Below are 15149 nucleotides of genomic sequence, written 5' to 3'. Positions count from 1 at the left end.
TACATATATTTTGAGTCTGGATGAATACAGATGTAAACTGTAACTCAACAATTGTTAGAGGAATATAACAAGGAGTTGATGAGCTGATGATTGGACTGTCTGAGCTACTTCCATCCAACTCTAGCTAGACATAGTAACCAGAGAGATGTTAATGGTGTGAAGACAAGCAGCGTATTACCGTACCGTGTGAAGACGCATATAACTGTTCTATAAAGTGTGGTTTAAATAAATGGGCACGTGGGTAGAGCATATAATCCAGAACACACAGGCAAATTGGCCTGATGTTAGAGTTTGGTATTGCAACATGCTCCTCAAACTAAAGGATGTTTCTTTCATTAGGTCCCTGCACCTTTTACACCTTTTAGTGAAGAGTTTGTTTCTTTTTCTGTACGTTGTGATAAGTAAATGTTTAGTTCTTATTCATTATTAGATTATTAACTGTCTCATCTAAGAAGAGCATCTCATCCCTCCAGAGGTCACTTTCAACACACACACACACACACACACACACACACACACACACACACACACACACACACACACACACACACAGAGAGCCTTGGAGAGCATGTGACAACATTGCTAATCTGCCCTTAGAAATCCATACCAGGCACAGCAACACAGTGCACTGATCCTTGACCTTTTCGCAACCTTTCTCGATCGTCTTTGCTTGGCAAGAGGGGGGACCAGCAAGTCTGCAAAAGGTCGCACATGGAGGGAGTCAGGGTGATCAACACTTTTCATCCTCTTAAATTCCTCGCTCGTTGGAATTACATAACACAACATTTAAAGAGAAGTGGGCACAGAAATTTGATGACAGTGGTACATTTTATAGCTAGTGAGCATGAAAAGAGCTTCACTTCCTGCACAGGGGCAGAATGAGTCAGCGCATACAAGTGTGACGGTGTGAGAAAAGAAAGGCCTCACCGGTTGGTCTATTTACCATCAGGAAGAAATTATTCATCTTTTCAAATATCAGTGAGTTACTGGCCAGCTGTTAATTATGTAACTGGTATTAGAATTCTGTAATTAGTCACAAAGTATCTGAAGAGAGACAACAGAGAGACAGAGAGATAAGATTACAGGGGAAGTTGAGCAAAAAAATGGGAAACGGTTACTGTTTCATGAGGGGGAGGATGTCTCAGTCATGAAATGGTAACGGGGACAATCAATCAACTCATACATCAGATCTTTTTGGTATTTGACTTGTCTTGGAAGAAGCCAACCAACAGTAGAAACAGAAGAAAGGAAGTTCAATTCAATTTTATTCATATAGCGTCAATAACAAATTGCACAGATATGTCACAGGACAAAAAAGAAAAAAGTAAAACTAAAAGTGCAAGTACAACTGTGAACAAGCCTTTCTGCTGCAGCCTTAACTACATTTTAAAGTGATGGTCTCATGTTCTTATTTCTTTGGTTTCATATCATTAATTAAGTTCTGGTTACCATGAATTTAACAATACCAATGCTGTGTTCAATCAAGGTCCAAAATAGCCTGTTCTTTAGGTCTATCAAACAGCAAGAGTTTGTCAGTGTGATAACCCCTCCTACATCTGAGTTCCTCTAACTGAGTGTCTTGGTTTGGAGCTGTCACCTTGTGATTCTTGCATTTTGCTTTCACCATCTCCCTCTTTGGGGCTCTAGCAGCAGAAGCATTTTTTGAAGTTACCTGTATGAGCTCAGATTTTTAGCTTTTTTTCTTTCCATGGGACTAACACAATGGGCTGGGTAATTGTTGCTACACTGTTCTTGTCAGGTAAGTCTGTGCATTCAGATCTTGTCTTGCATCATATTTGCCAACAGTTTTAATTTGACCTTTTTATTTTATTTGATTACATGACATTAAGCAAGCTGTAAGCTGTTTGATCCCCATTGCATGCAGCAAATGTTATTAATGACAACAATTATTTGTGGAATTTGACATAGATGCAGATAGAAAAACAATTTAAGATGAAAATATGTGCCTTTTATCCTTTCATCCTGAATATGAGAGAAACTGTGAAGATTTACATTTCTAAATAAAGGACTCTAAAAAAAATGTATTGCTCAATAAATTGATTTCCGTGAAAATATGTTTTATAAAGAGCCACTGTGTGGTACTAACATTTCAGCTAAAGACCTCATCTGGCGCTGGCTGCTTTTCTTGTGTGGTGTTGAAGTGCTATTAAGTTTATACACATTTCAGTCCACACATCCTCTTCATCTGTTTCAGTGACACCCTTACTGCAGCCATTTACGTGGTATTTTCTGTCACTTTCCTGCTGAAGCAACAAAGACTATAATGGCTCAACAGGGGCTTTTTCAATGATGAAAAAACAAAACAAAACAAAAAAAGGCCGTGAGCTGAAGAACTATTTTGATTTATTTCCTATTATTTCTTGTAATTCCACAGCAGCAGAACTCTCACACGATGTCACTATTGGACACTGAAATGTAAATGGAATTAACAGATGACAGTAAACAGCGCCCTGCCATATATATGAGAACATGTTTTTAGGAGGCTAATTTTAGAAAATGTCATGTACTGCCCAAAAAGCAAAACTTGAGCAGCAAAAAATGGTGAGGAAATCTCACACGTAGGCTCGTAGAGAAGAGAGACTTCCTATCAGCTGCAGTGGAAGATATTATTGTTGCTTTTCTTTTAAGTTAATATAGAATTCAAACTGTTTTTACAAATTGGAGGAAATGTTTAAAGGTTATAAATTGCAGGCGTTGTAAAAATTATATATGCCTGCATATGCATGCATGGATAGACAGTTATAGAGTAAAATAGGTTGAAAGGGAAACACTGAAAACAACAGGCCAGGAAAGGATCTCACACCACAGGAACGTCCTGTTTGGTCAAATCTGGTTTACGTCAACTTGACCTGGACATGGGGAAACAATGACAATTTCCATTCACAAAACCATAAGTTGGTCAAAATTCGGAAAACATGATTCTATTGCAAAGAACGTGTTATCATTTATCACACACATCCACTTCTGTGTGATTTCTAATAGTAAGTGGCAAGAATTAGAGTCAACAGGTCAGCCTCGCAGACAACACAGGCTTCACAATGAATCCTTGAACGTAAAAAGAATCATTCCTTCTGAGCCACTATGTTGATATATGTCTGACTTTGGTGCTCCCTAGTGGCTTCAGAATAAGACACCGTGGGCAGACCGTACTGTTACACCCAGAGATAGACTGAAGGCAACACAAAGACCAATGACATCACAAACAAAAACACATAGTTAGATTAATTAACTTCCCATAATCACATTGCGATAAACGGTTTCTCTCTTCTGATTCCTTCAGTGTTAAAAGCTGCTCTTTGTTTCAATATTGATCCCGTGGCTTGGAAGACCCTGAACAACTCTGCAGCGGTTTTGGCTACAAGGTGGTGCAAAGACAATCAGAGTAAGTCAGACGATGCATTGTGGCGCTAAATGTGGGTTTTATGCAAGATGCAAGATTTGATCAGCTAACAACTCTTAATACACTGCCCTCACCACACTGATTTTGTATTTTTTTTTTTTTTTTTACTTTTTATTAGATTGGTCGTCAGTGCCCCACTTGAACAGTATTCACCAAATGACAGGGGGGAAATATTTACCTGCAACATCAACAGCGAATCCTGTGCTAGAGTGTCACCTTCAGGTGGGCAACTTTTTATTTCTCGACGTCTTCACGGGGTTTCTACTCATACTGCATCACACACAAATGTATTTTATGTTTTAATGTGGTTTAACTATCTTTAAACCTCTGTCGAATCGTTCCCTTACAGTGCTGAATTTTGCAGTGAACATGTCTCTTGGTTTGACATTGAAAGCTAATCCCACCACACAGGAAAACACTGGTGAGTAGGTGGACTGCAGAGAATTGCAGAGGTTTGTGCTACTTGGAAATATATCTATATTTTTGTTTTACTACTGATCAGGATTGGTCTCTTTTCAGGCGTGTGGTCCGACCATTCCTAAGAACTGTACAAGTATCACCATGTACAATGGTCTGTGCTTCCATTACAAACTTCCAATCGTGTTCAACCATCCATACCTTCCTCTATTGAAGGTAAAAGTATATTGAATGAAAGTTGACAGTGTTACTCAATGTCATTTAGTAAAAAGCCCAGAACCTGGAGGTTGCATGATACTAAAAGGAAAAATGTTCAAAGGATCCCTTGATTAATTATGCTCACTGGTCAACAGAGTGCCGGTGGACAGAAGTTGCTTTTCTGCTGGATGGTTCAGGCAGCGTGTTTTCACGCGATTTTCAAATCATGAAGAATTTTGTTAAAAATCTGGTCCGGTCATCTCTGCAGGGAAACACAAAGTAAGAGGACCGTGGTCCCAAAGACATAAAATAATTACACAGTTTGCATAAAATAAATGAATAATGTGTTCTTTTCTTTCAGTTTTCTATTTCCCAGTTTCTTGGGACCCACAGTCCATTATTACTTTGATAATTTTTTCTCATCTACACCATGGGAGACTAAAATTGACAATATATTCCAATTAGGGGGAGGAACCTACACAGCAAAGGCCATCAAACATGTTGTGTGAGTGCTGTTATTCTGCCATTATATGATTTAAATGCTAAACTATGACATCTTCACCTTGATTTCTGTCCAGACAATTTTTTAACATGATGAATTTAATCATTGTGTGGACTTCACTGATACAACTGCTTTCAAAAGAGGCATTGTATGAATTAAAGTTTTACACCATGTGACGTAAACAGACCCAACCAAAGCTGGACGTAAAAACTGTCAATTAAAATTATACATCCTCAAATAAAATTTGAATAAGTCATGAAAGGAATAGCACTAAAAATGAGGGTTATATGGGTAATAAAGATTAAAATATAATTTTCTCAATTGGCAGTAACAACGTTTTTCACATCACAAAGAGGTTCCAAACCAAATATGAAGAAGGTCTTGATCGTCATTACTGATGGAGAATCTCAAGACCGTCCTTCGTTACCGGAAGCTATACATTTAGCTAATCAGAAAAACATTATTCGATTTGCTATTGGGGTGAGTACAAATTATTGATAAATATTTTGGATCTAGATGTGGGTTCACTGCTAGCTTGTGTGTTGAAGAGTGAGTTGAGTAATTCTCTGTATTCCCTAGTTTAAAACGTAATTTTAATAACTCAATCCATATAACATCTTAATCACGTTGTTTCAATGTCCCTAGGTGGGGAGTGCATTTAGGAAATATGCGGCAAAAAGAGAACTGGACACATTGCATCTGCTCCTTCAAATTGATTATGTGTTTCAAGTGGACGGCTTCGGAGCACTTGAAAAATAAGACAGAATTTGCAAAACAAAATCTTCTCCATTGAAGGTGCTAATGTAAACTAAACATCAAATCTTCAACGTTGAAATTACTGTACATGTTTCTATCATTGACCATTGCTACCTCAAGCCATAATGTCTCAGACTGTTGTAGTTTGCCTTTTAAGTACTTTTTTGCTTTTCTGTCACAGGATCTCAAAGCAGCGGCGAGTCTCTGAAAATGGAAATGTCTCAAGAGGGATTCAGTGCAGCCTATGTGCCTGGGGTAAATAAAATCACAGGAAGGCGACTGGACAGTGACTGGACTGGAGGTTTTAGTGTCATTCCTGGTTATAAGAATGAGGAGACTTGATGTATTTAAAACTGTCTCATTATCATATAGGTTAAGGTACATTTTAGCCTCATCGTTTTACAGATATGTGTCGTGGTGGAAATGATAAAAACAGTATGGGTGTTATCTGGTTAATGGAATGGATTGGTTGGCATGACAACTTTTGGTCTACATGATGTCACATCCTGTTTCCATAGCGTCAAATAAGCAACTAAAATAAAACTCATCAGAAAAATGGACACTTGAGTATGCATCAGCATTATAGTAACTACCTAGAATGGCTAAAGCCATCCTTGAATTTTTTTTTTTCAATGTGTATTTTAGTGTTTTATTTTGGTTCAAGTCGCATCCACTAACATGGAGGGGGTGGAGCTTATGACCTATACTGCAGCCAGACACCAGGGGGAGCTCTACTTGCTTTGGCTTCACTCTTGGGGAGCTGCTCCATCATCCATATTTATACAGTCTCTGCTCTATTCTCTATTCTAATATATTATATAAGTCTTACAGTAGGTAGATTAGCTTCTCTAGCTGCTAGAGACATACAACTGAGAGGTGGTTATCATTTTTTTTCCTCAAATATTATGCAAAACACTTTTAACTCATTACTCCTTTGTCTACATTGCAGGGAATTCAGTTGGCAGTTGTTGGTGCAAACCAGTGGAGGGGAGGATACGTAAAATACTCAAGTACTCGATCCTCAAGACCTCTCAAGACCAGTTCCTTTGAGCCTGCTTTTCTACAGCCTGACAGTTACCTTGGTAAGAATATTACACTAACATAAACTACACACACACTGTACCTACTGTGTAGGAGCCATACTGTTGCACTGGTGGATTATTCGCCTTTTGATTTGTTTGGTCTGGTTGCCACGTTGATGCACAGGGCTTGGGTCACGTGGGCACTGGGGGATGATTGCCGTAGGTGATATAGGGAGCTGGTTCACCTGCACTGAGGGAGGAGAGAGGCGAGTGTTAGGTAGCTTTTTTTTTTTTAGTAATTTTTGTTGACCGCTTTTGTTCAGTTTTTTTTTTTTTTGCTTTGTTACATATTCGCTCCCACAGTGTACACTTCACCATCGTTTGGCGTATGTTATCTGAAAGCCGCTGAAGTAGCTGCGAGTGATTTATTAAATGCTTTAAACTCACCTGGACTCAGCATGCTTACATGAACCGAGCATCAGCGCGTCACACAAAATATACAGGACCTCACCTCATCCTCTCAAGTGACTTTTGAATGACAGGCAAGTCATTACATACTGTACATCATCATGTACAGTGCATGTGCTGCATGTGTGTAAAGTTTGACAGCAACACATTGATCAGAACAGGAAATTCACCGAAAAAATGTCAAATGAGAAATAAGGAGTTGAATATACGAACATGTTTAATACAAGTCACGTTGTTTTTGTTTTTGCATTTAATGTGATACACAGAAGTCTCCTCACCACTGGAATATACACACTAGCTAAACTTGGATATTTGATATTTTAACTGATGACCTTGCTTGACTGTTTTGAATCTAGGTTATTCTATGGCAGTTGCTGAAAACTTCAAGTGGCACAGTGACAATTGTTGGGTGCTCCACGATATCAGCACAGAGGAATTGTGATGGTTGTTGATGAAGCATGACACATTATAAAATGATAGATCCATATCCACAGCAGGTATGTATTTATGTGTAAAGCCATATGGTCCTGAAAGACAACATTATCAGAATGTGCTTCATTATGCTGTTTGCACGGTTTCAGCATCTGGTGAATACTTTGGGGCAGAGGTTTGTGCCATGAGCATGAGCAGCCAGTATACTGACCTCATCCTCATATCCGCCCCAATGCATATGGAATCGAGAGAGAGGGAAGAGTTTATGTGTGCCAGTTGAAGTATTTGGTAAATGACATTATTGTTTTCTAATGACACAATTCATCTATTTTTCTACTTTTAATAAACGTGTAACATTCACTTTCATCCTTATGCTTTCACCAGACAGTTGAGTGTCACTTTGACTCTCCTGTTAGTATTAAGAGGGGCTGAATCCAGCAAAGGAAGGTTTGGGTCTTCTCTTGCTGTGCTGCCTGATTTAAATACAGACGGGATCAGCGATTTAGCAGTTGGAGCACCTTTGGAGAATGATGGCCAAGGCAGCATCTACATATTCCATGGCGAAAGAAGACCAAGTATCAATCCCATTTACTCACAGGTGAGCAACAATAGAGAATTCTCAAAGGACAATAAACACATTCGCCATCTGGGGTCTGTTTGCCACTGCTTTTAAAGTCTCTATAATTTCAGTAATTCAAAATTTCTCCTTTACACAGAGAATAACTGGCTCTGAAGTCAAGTCAGGACTGAAGTATTCGGCTTGTCGATCAGTCAGGAGTCTTTAGACCAGAGTGGAGATAAACTGCCAGACTTAGCGGTGGGATCAAAGGGCACAGTTGTCTTACTCAGGTATGTCCAAAGTACTCTAATCAAGCACTGTTTTGTCAAGTGTAAGTATACCATTTTTTGGTCATTTGTAACCTACTGTACACCACAGATTGTGCATAAAAAATGGATGTAAACACCAAGTCTTGAAAGTGAAGCCAATGCAAAAGTATGTGGAATATCATTGATGGTCATTAAGTGCTTTCTCCAAAAATACACCATATTGCCAACGGTATAGACCTTTCTTCCAGAAGTGTACTTGTGAGGTTAGACACTGATGTTGGATAAGAAGGTTTCATGGTGTGCTATAGACCACTGCATCCGGCACTTTGCATTGCACTTGGTGATGTATGGCTTGGATGCAGCTGCTGGGCCATGGAAGCCCATTCTATGAAGTTCTCTACGCACTGTTCTGAGCTAATCTGAAGGCATCATGAAGTTTTGAGGTCTGTAGCCATCGACTCTGCAGAGAGTTGGTGACCTCTGGGCACTATGCGCCTCAGCATCCACTGACCCCGCTCCACTTTGTTATAATATCACTGACAGTTGACAGTGTAATATTTATTTGACCAAAAATGTCAAACTCAAATCTAATGTCAGAACTGTAGTCTACAAACCAATGGGTGATGTCACTGTGGCAACATCCATCATTTACAAGGCTCATGATGTATTGTTTTTGTCAGTGTCTTTTGTAATGTGTGAAGACCAAAGCAAAGGTTGGTCAGTCGTGACATCTCGGCTAGTTTCTTTCTTTTCTTTTTCTTTTTTCTTTTTAATAACACCTTAAAAAAACCAAAGCTGTTTCACATGTTTTTTCTACCTTTTCCAGATCAAGACCTATCGTCATGGTTGAGCTACTGTGTCATTCGACCCAAAGATAATCCCTACTCAAAATGTAGACTGCTCAGTAGCACTGCAGAACACAGCTACAATCTGCTTTACCATGACCAGTCTCACTTCAGTATCTACAGGTTCCTCAGGTGACAAACCTACCGTCTGTCCATTCTTTGGTATGTTTGTTCAGTGTACCATTCAAATGTAACTCTGATCTATTCCAGCTCAAAGCAACAATCAAACATACTTTCACACTGGATGCCACTCGCAAAAGCCCCAAAGAATCGAGCTCATATCACTGATAAACAACGAGAGTCGACCAAGACCATTACTGTTTCCTTAAATAGGAAAGAGTGCAGCACCTTGAAATTCTTCATTCAGGTAAATCAGAAGACCTGATACAACCATTTTGTTTTTAAGAGTCCTCTAACACTGAATCCAAATGATTCTCACAAGCTTGACAAAAAAATATTCATAATAGTGTCCTTTTCCTGCAGGCATGTGCAGAAGATGTTGTCAGTCCACTTAGCAATGAGTTAAGATTCACTTTGAAGGTTTACATCTTCTTCAGGGCTCAAACCAAGTCTTGCACAGCAGGCCCAAACTACAGCCATTCATTCAGTAAGTAAATTTCAAAGGCACAAAACTTAGTATTTATGTAGTTAAGAAAAACATATTTGCTTTTGCCACTACTTTTTATGCATTCATTTCATTGTTGCTACATTATTGACCATTTCACATGTTACTATGTGGAGAGCTCTCCTAGACCATGTCCAGATATCATCACAAACTTTGATTTAATTTGTTGTTTCTGGTAAAATACAATTTACTACCCCACTCTCTTTCACAGTTAGGGTTTGAGATCAACTGTGGCACTGACAACCAATGTGTGGATGACTTGAAACTGGATTTCAACTTTACCAGGTGAGGACACGCTACAACACAGTCTTCGCTTACATGCATGATGGGAAGCCAGCAACCTAGGCCTAAAGCAGCAACATACCGGAGGCATATGATACTAACAGGCCTTTAAGATACGATGGGGCTTGGCCTTCAATGGCTTGTATGTTAAGGAGACGGAGCCAAGGAAGAGAAGCTAAATTTGAGAAAAATTTTTGTGGCAGCAGTTCGGATAATCTTGGTGCTTTTTGGAGAGCTATTAGACCTGCTAATAATTAATTACAGTACTACATTATAGACATAACACAGACAAGTACAATTTTTACTTTTAGTTTTCACTTGTAATCGGATGTTTGACAGTGTTGAAAATGTGAAAAAAGGTAGATTAGGTTTTATGTTCACATTAAAGGATCCATCCAGTCAAAAGCAACCCAAAGATTCCTCACAGTAGTACTAGAGGCCAAGGTAATACTATATTAATAAATTATAAACCTTTGTAATTATAAAATTAATCTCTGAGTTGCTTTGATCAAAATAAAATTACTTTAGTTTTACCTGAGTTTAGAAGTAAAAAGTTGAAAGAATCCAAACCTTTGTGTCTTCCAGGCACACTTGGAGCTTGGCAGATTTCATTAACCTGGCTTCATAGATAAATATTATTGAGTGTATAGTAGAGGAAATTCATGCAGTGCTTCCTAATGATATTTTCCACAGAAAACATATATAATTTGAAAAGTACTGGTCCTAACAGAGTGCCCTGTGAAACTCCATGACAACTCTTTGTATGAGTGGACAAATTTCGACCTATCTGACATATATATAAGATTCAAACCAGTTTAATGGCAGTACATTTAATCCAGACAAAACAATATTTTATTACAGTGACTGGATTGTGATCAGTTGTGTAGAAAGTTCTCCCCAATTTGGCACAACCCTGACTTTGTGAATAACAAAGTCCCTCTTCACCTCAGCACTTGGAAGCATAAAGGAATAACCCACCTCCATCACCTCTTCCAGGGGAACTTACTTATGAATCACAGAGATTTATTTGATACGTTTGAAATAAGAAATGGAAACTTCCTCCAATACCTACAGGTGACCAAGACAATCAGAAAGAAAATCCCAGTGCTCCAGAACTGCATACAGCCACCACAATTCGTCACCAACATTAAAAAACTCACACCGAAAAAGAAGAAAACCCTCTCTTTAATATATAAGCTGCTATCAACCACACATTTAATACATGTACCAATATCAAAATGGGAAGCCGATCTTTCCCTGTCTACAGACTTTGATTTCTGGACTCAGATCTGCCAAAATATATTTAAAATGACCAAAAACTCGAATTTACAGCTGATCCAGTTTAAAGTACTCCACAGATCACACACAACTCAATACAAGATGTATAGAATGGGCTTCTCCCAATCCGACAAATGTACGCAATGCACCCAAAACTATTCAGATTCTTATTTCCACGCTCTCTGGCTCTGTTCTCCGGTACAGCACTTCTGGTCACTTGTAACACAGAAACTCGCCTTAATTTTGGACTGCAGAATCCCATAAACCCCTAACTTGTGCCTCATTGGTGACCTGGAAACAATCAGTCTTCCTCACCATCTATCACAATCTGTCCTTGTAGCTCTCACCATCGCCAAGAAAACAATCCTTATGAACTGGAAGAACAAACAGTCACTAAACATTTCCCAGTGGTTGAACCTTCTTTCCGATTATATATCATTGGAGAAAATATCTGCTTCCCGAAAAAATCAGTTGACTCTGTTTGCCAAAAAATGGTCTGTATTCTGCGACTCCCTCAACCTTAATTTACATCTAGACTTTGCCTGCTAGCTTTTGCCACTTCTGTTCCACTTACTGTAATGCTATAATAATATTTCTCTTACAGTGATGAATGTCGTTATGGAAAAGATTTTATTGCCCTCTTCATCCAGGTTCACTAAGGAGGATCCCCGGACCACAACACCTTGAGCATGCATTAGGGGTGCCCTACTCCTTCTCACCCCTGGGTTGACTTCCGGCCCTGAGCGGTTTACCCGGCTGGCCTCCCTCTCCCCCACGTGGGGTGGCGATTGAGACTTGCCTGGGGTTCCCTGTGGCTTCGGCGCTTGCTCACTTTCCTGGGGTCGTGGTGTATCGGTGGCCGACTCTCCCTGGATCTCCTGGTGGGCCTTGGCGGTCTGGGCTGGCGGGCTCCCTGTCCCCTCCTCTCCCTCCCCTCTGCAGCGCCCTCCTCCCTTCGCCCGGCTCCTCCTCCGGCCTCTCCTTCCTTCCGCTGGTGGCTGGGCCCTCGCTGGTCGTGGGGGGCCTTCCTGGGGTCCGGGGGGCCCCGTCGGTCGGGGCCACGCCCGGCGCCTTGGGGTCGGAGCCTGAGGGTGTGGGGGGCTGCCTGAGTACCACCCTGGGCGTGTCCGGTTGCTCCGTCGCGCTGGGGCTGGGGGGGCTGTGGGGGGTGGGGTCTCCGTCCGCCTTTGGGGCACCCCTGCCACCCCGGGGGGTGGATGGGGGGGTAGCTGATGCCATTGCTCGGCTGGTCGGTGTTGGTTCTTCCGGGTTTCCTGGGGGTCTGTCGCATCCTGGTTGCTGTTCTGGGCTGAGGGCGGGGTCTGGTCGGGGGACTTCCTGAGTCCTGGGGGCCCTCGCCCCGTCTGTGGGTCCCATGGGCAGCTGTTGCGCCTTGGCCCTGCTGCCGGGGACTTGGCCCTCACTTGCCTGCCTCCTAAATTGCACTCACCTCACACTCCACCATACACTATGTCGCCCATTACAACCAAGGCTAGATACACCACACACACCCATCCCAAGTTTTTAATGCACCTCACCTTAGGGGTCCACCCAGGATCGGTCAGGGTCAGGGCAGGCTGCAGGACAGTAGTGTGCTGCAGTCCTCTGACCCACCTGACCCTCCTGTTTGCCCCCTGTCTTAATGCACCACACCACATCCAGGGTCACAGGGTCACGGTGTAGGGGCTTGCTTCCTCATCAGGGACTGAGGAAGCACAGTAATAGGGACACTGTCACTTTTCATTATCCATTGGCACGGCTTGGGGGGCCTGGTCCTCCGCTAGCAGGGGGATCTTGGGCTGGCGGTCTGTGGCCCCACGGCCGTTGGTAGGGGTATCTACCTAGGTTCCTCTTGGTGTCCTCTTGGCCTGGCTTTGTCTCCTGGTGCTGCGTGGCGACGGGTTCGTGGCGGCTTCCTTGGGTACCCGGTTGTTCCGGTATCGACTGGTTCGGGTGGTGGCTTGGTGCTTCCCCTCTCCCTTCGATGGGGGGCTGGGGTCTCTCCCTGGCGGGTGGGGGTTCTCTCTTCCCGTGGTCTCCCTGGCCCGAGTGCGCCAGGGGCATGGGGCCGGCTCCCTGGCCCCCCTGCTCGGATGGCCTGCCCCTGGTTGGGCGCTGGGCAGGTGCCCGTCTGCGGGGCTTTGCTGGGCTCCTGGGGAGTCCTCTCGGCTGGAGAGGTGTCCATGGCTGCCCTGCGGGCGGGGGGTGGGGTCTTTGGGGGGGGTGTTGGCGGCGGTGGGTGGACGGGCTGCGGTGGCTGGGGGGTGTGGGGGGTATGGGGGGCTACTCTGGCCTGCACCGACTTGTGCTCGCTTGGTCGGTCTGGGGGTGTTGGTCATCGCTCGCCATCTGCGCTGGGGTGTGGCTTGCCCCGTGGCTACGGTGGTTCTCTGGTCCTGTCACCCATGCGCCCCACACTGGGGTGGAGGTTCTCGGGCGCTGGGGCTTCTGACCTGACTCTGGGCCCTGGTAATGGTCTCACTCATATTTAGGGAATGCCCACATGCATGTGTGTTGTCACCTGCCAGCCCGTGCTGGATCACATCAAAAAGAATTGATGAGTCCCGGCTATTAAGGGCTGGATTATTGTTTTCACTTTATCACTACGTGCCCTATGGCAGACTTCTCTCCTTCCATTGGACACCCTTACCCCCCCTGGACTCTCTCATCTCTCCAGAGATGACTGTACCCAGTCATACTTGAGTGAGGTGACTTGGGAAGCACAGAACCCTGCACTCCACTAGTTCCTACTAGCACCACATGTATCTCCTCCACTGTCCATCCTTCTACATCTTTTCTTTCCTTTGTTCCCCCCCTCTATCCACTGAGGTGTAGCACTGCCCTCCCTGCCACACAAGGTCACTACACTCAATAAAGATCAACAGGACAGTTCTCAGGGAGGGCTGGTGATGGTCACACTCACGCACTGAAGTAATAAAGCTTTCAGCTGCAAGAATATAACTGCATCAAACTCATATAATGTTGACACCCTGTGGTGTTCAACTATGCAGACAAATGCAGACAAAACAAAAAAAAAAAAAAAAAAAAAAAAAAAGAAGTAAAAATTAAAAGAATCCCCCCCTTTGTGTTTTCCCGGGGATACCTTGGACTTGGCAGTTTTCCCAAAAAACCTTGGCTTCATAAAATAAATATTATTGAGGATTAGTAAAAAGGAAATTCATGCAGTTTTTCCAATGATATTTTCCAAGAAAACATAAAATTTTTGGGAAAAGTACGGGTTTCCTTTAACAGAGTCCCCCCGTAAAAACTCCATGACAACAAACTCCATGAAAACCCCTTTGTATGAGTGGACAAATTTTTGACCTTTCGACATATATAAAAAGTTTAAAAACCAGTTTAACGGCGTACATTTAAACCCAGACAAAAAAATTGTTTTATTACGTGACGGGTTTTGTGATCGTTTGTTTGAATGTGAAGTTTCTATTTTTGAGTCTGTCTTCATATTCGCCCCAAATTTTTTTAAAGGGTGGGCTTTGAGAGCTTCTGGTTGTAACCTTTGTCAGTGGAGAATAGGGGGGGAAAACTCCTACACAGCCCGTTACTCTCAAAATTCCCCAGCGGGGCTTTTCTTACGGGGAAGTTAAAGGGTTTCTTCAGGAAAGGGGAAAGGGTCAAAAAACCTTTTTTTCACAATTGTCTCTGACAAAATTTTTCTTTTAAACCACAGGGTCTTTTCCCTTTTTTTTTTTTGTTTTTTTTTTTTTTTAAATTTACGGGGGAAAAAAGAATTGATTTGGTAACCCCTTTGGGACAGTGAAGATGTTTTTTAAAACCCGGGGAAAGCAGATTGCTGATTGACGGGGCCCATTTTAAAAGGGAAAAAACTCAAAGGGGTTTGATTTTTAACAAAAGGTTTTCCCTTCTCAGAGCCAAAAGGGGGGAGGTGGTTTGATTTCTGCCCTTTTCAAAAAGGGTTTTTTTTTAGGCCCCTCTTCATGCCCCTATGGGATTGGAATCACCGGGTTGGAACTTGACGGGAAGCCTTTATACACCCAAAATGCCACCGGGTTTACCACTTGCCCGATTTTTTATTTAGGGAAGGTGTCATTTTAAA

At 42.3% G+C, this 15149-nt stretch overlaps 1 protein-coding gene and 1 long non-coding RNA gene across 2 annotated transcripts in view; both read left to right on the top strand.

Moving 5' to 3' along the window:
• LOC125022019 (integrin alpha-M-like) overlaps positions 1–15149 on the top strand; it is a 108050-nt gene that overhangs the window by 36545 nt on the left and 56356 nt on the right.
• LOC125022033 lies at positions 8930–9421 on the top strand. The gene is made up of 3 exons (XR_007114405.1): positions 8930–9021; positions 9107–9256; positions 9373–9421. It is a non-coding gene; the product is annotated as an uncharacterized LOC125022033 (long non-coding RNA).

Source organism: Mugil cephalus, chromosome 16 (assembly GCF_022458985.1).
Source record: "Mugil cephalus isolate CIBA_MC_2020 chromosome 16, CIBA_Mcephalus_1.1, whole genome shotgun sequence".
Lineage (NCBI taxonomy): Eukaryota > Metazoa > Chordata > Actinopteri > Mugiliformes > Mugilidae > Mugil > Mugil cephalus.
This window is presented reverse-complemented; position numbering and strand designations above follow the sequence as displayed.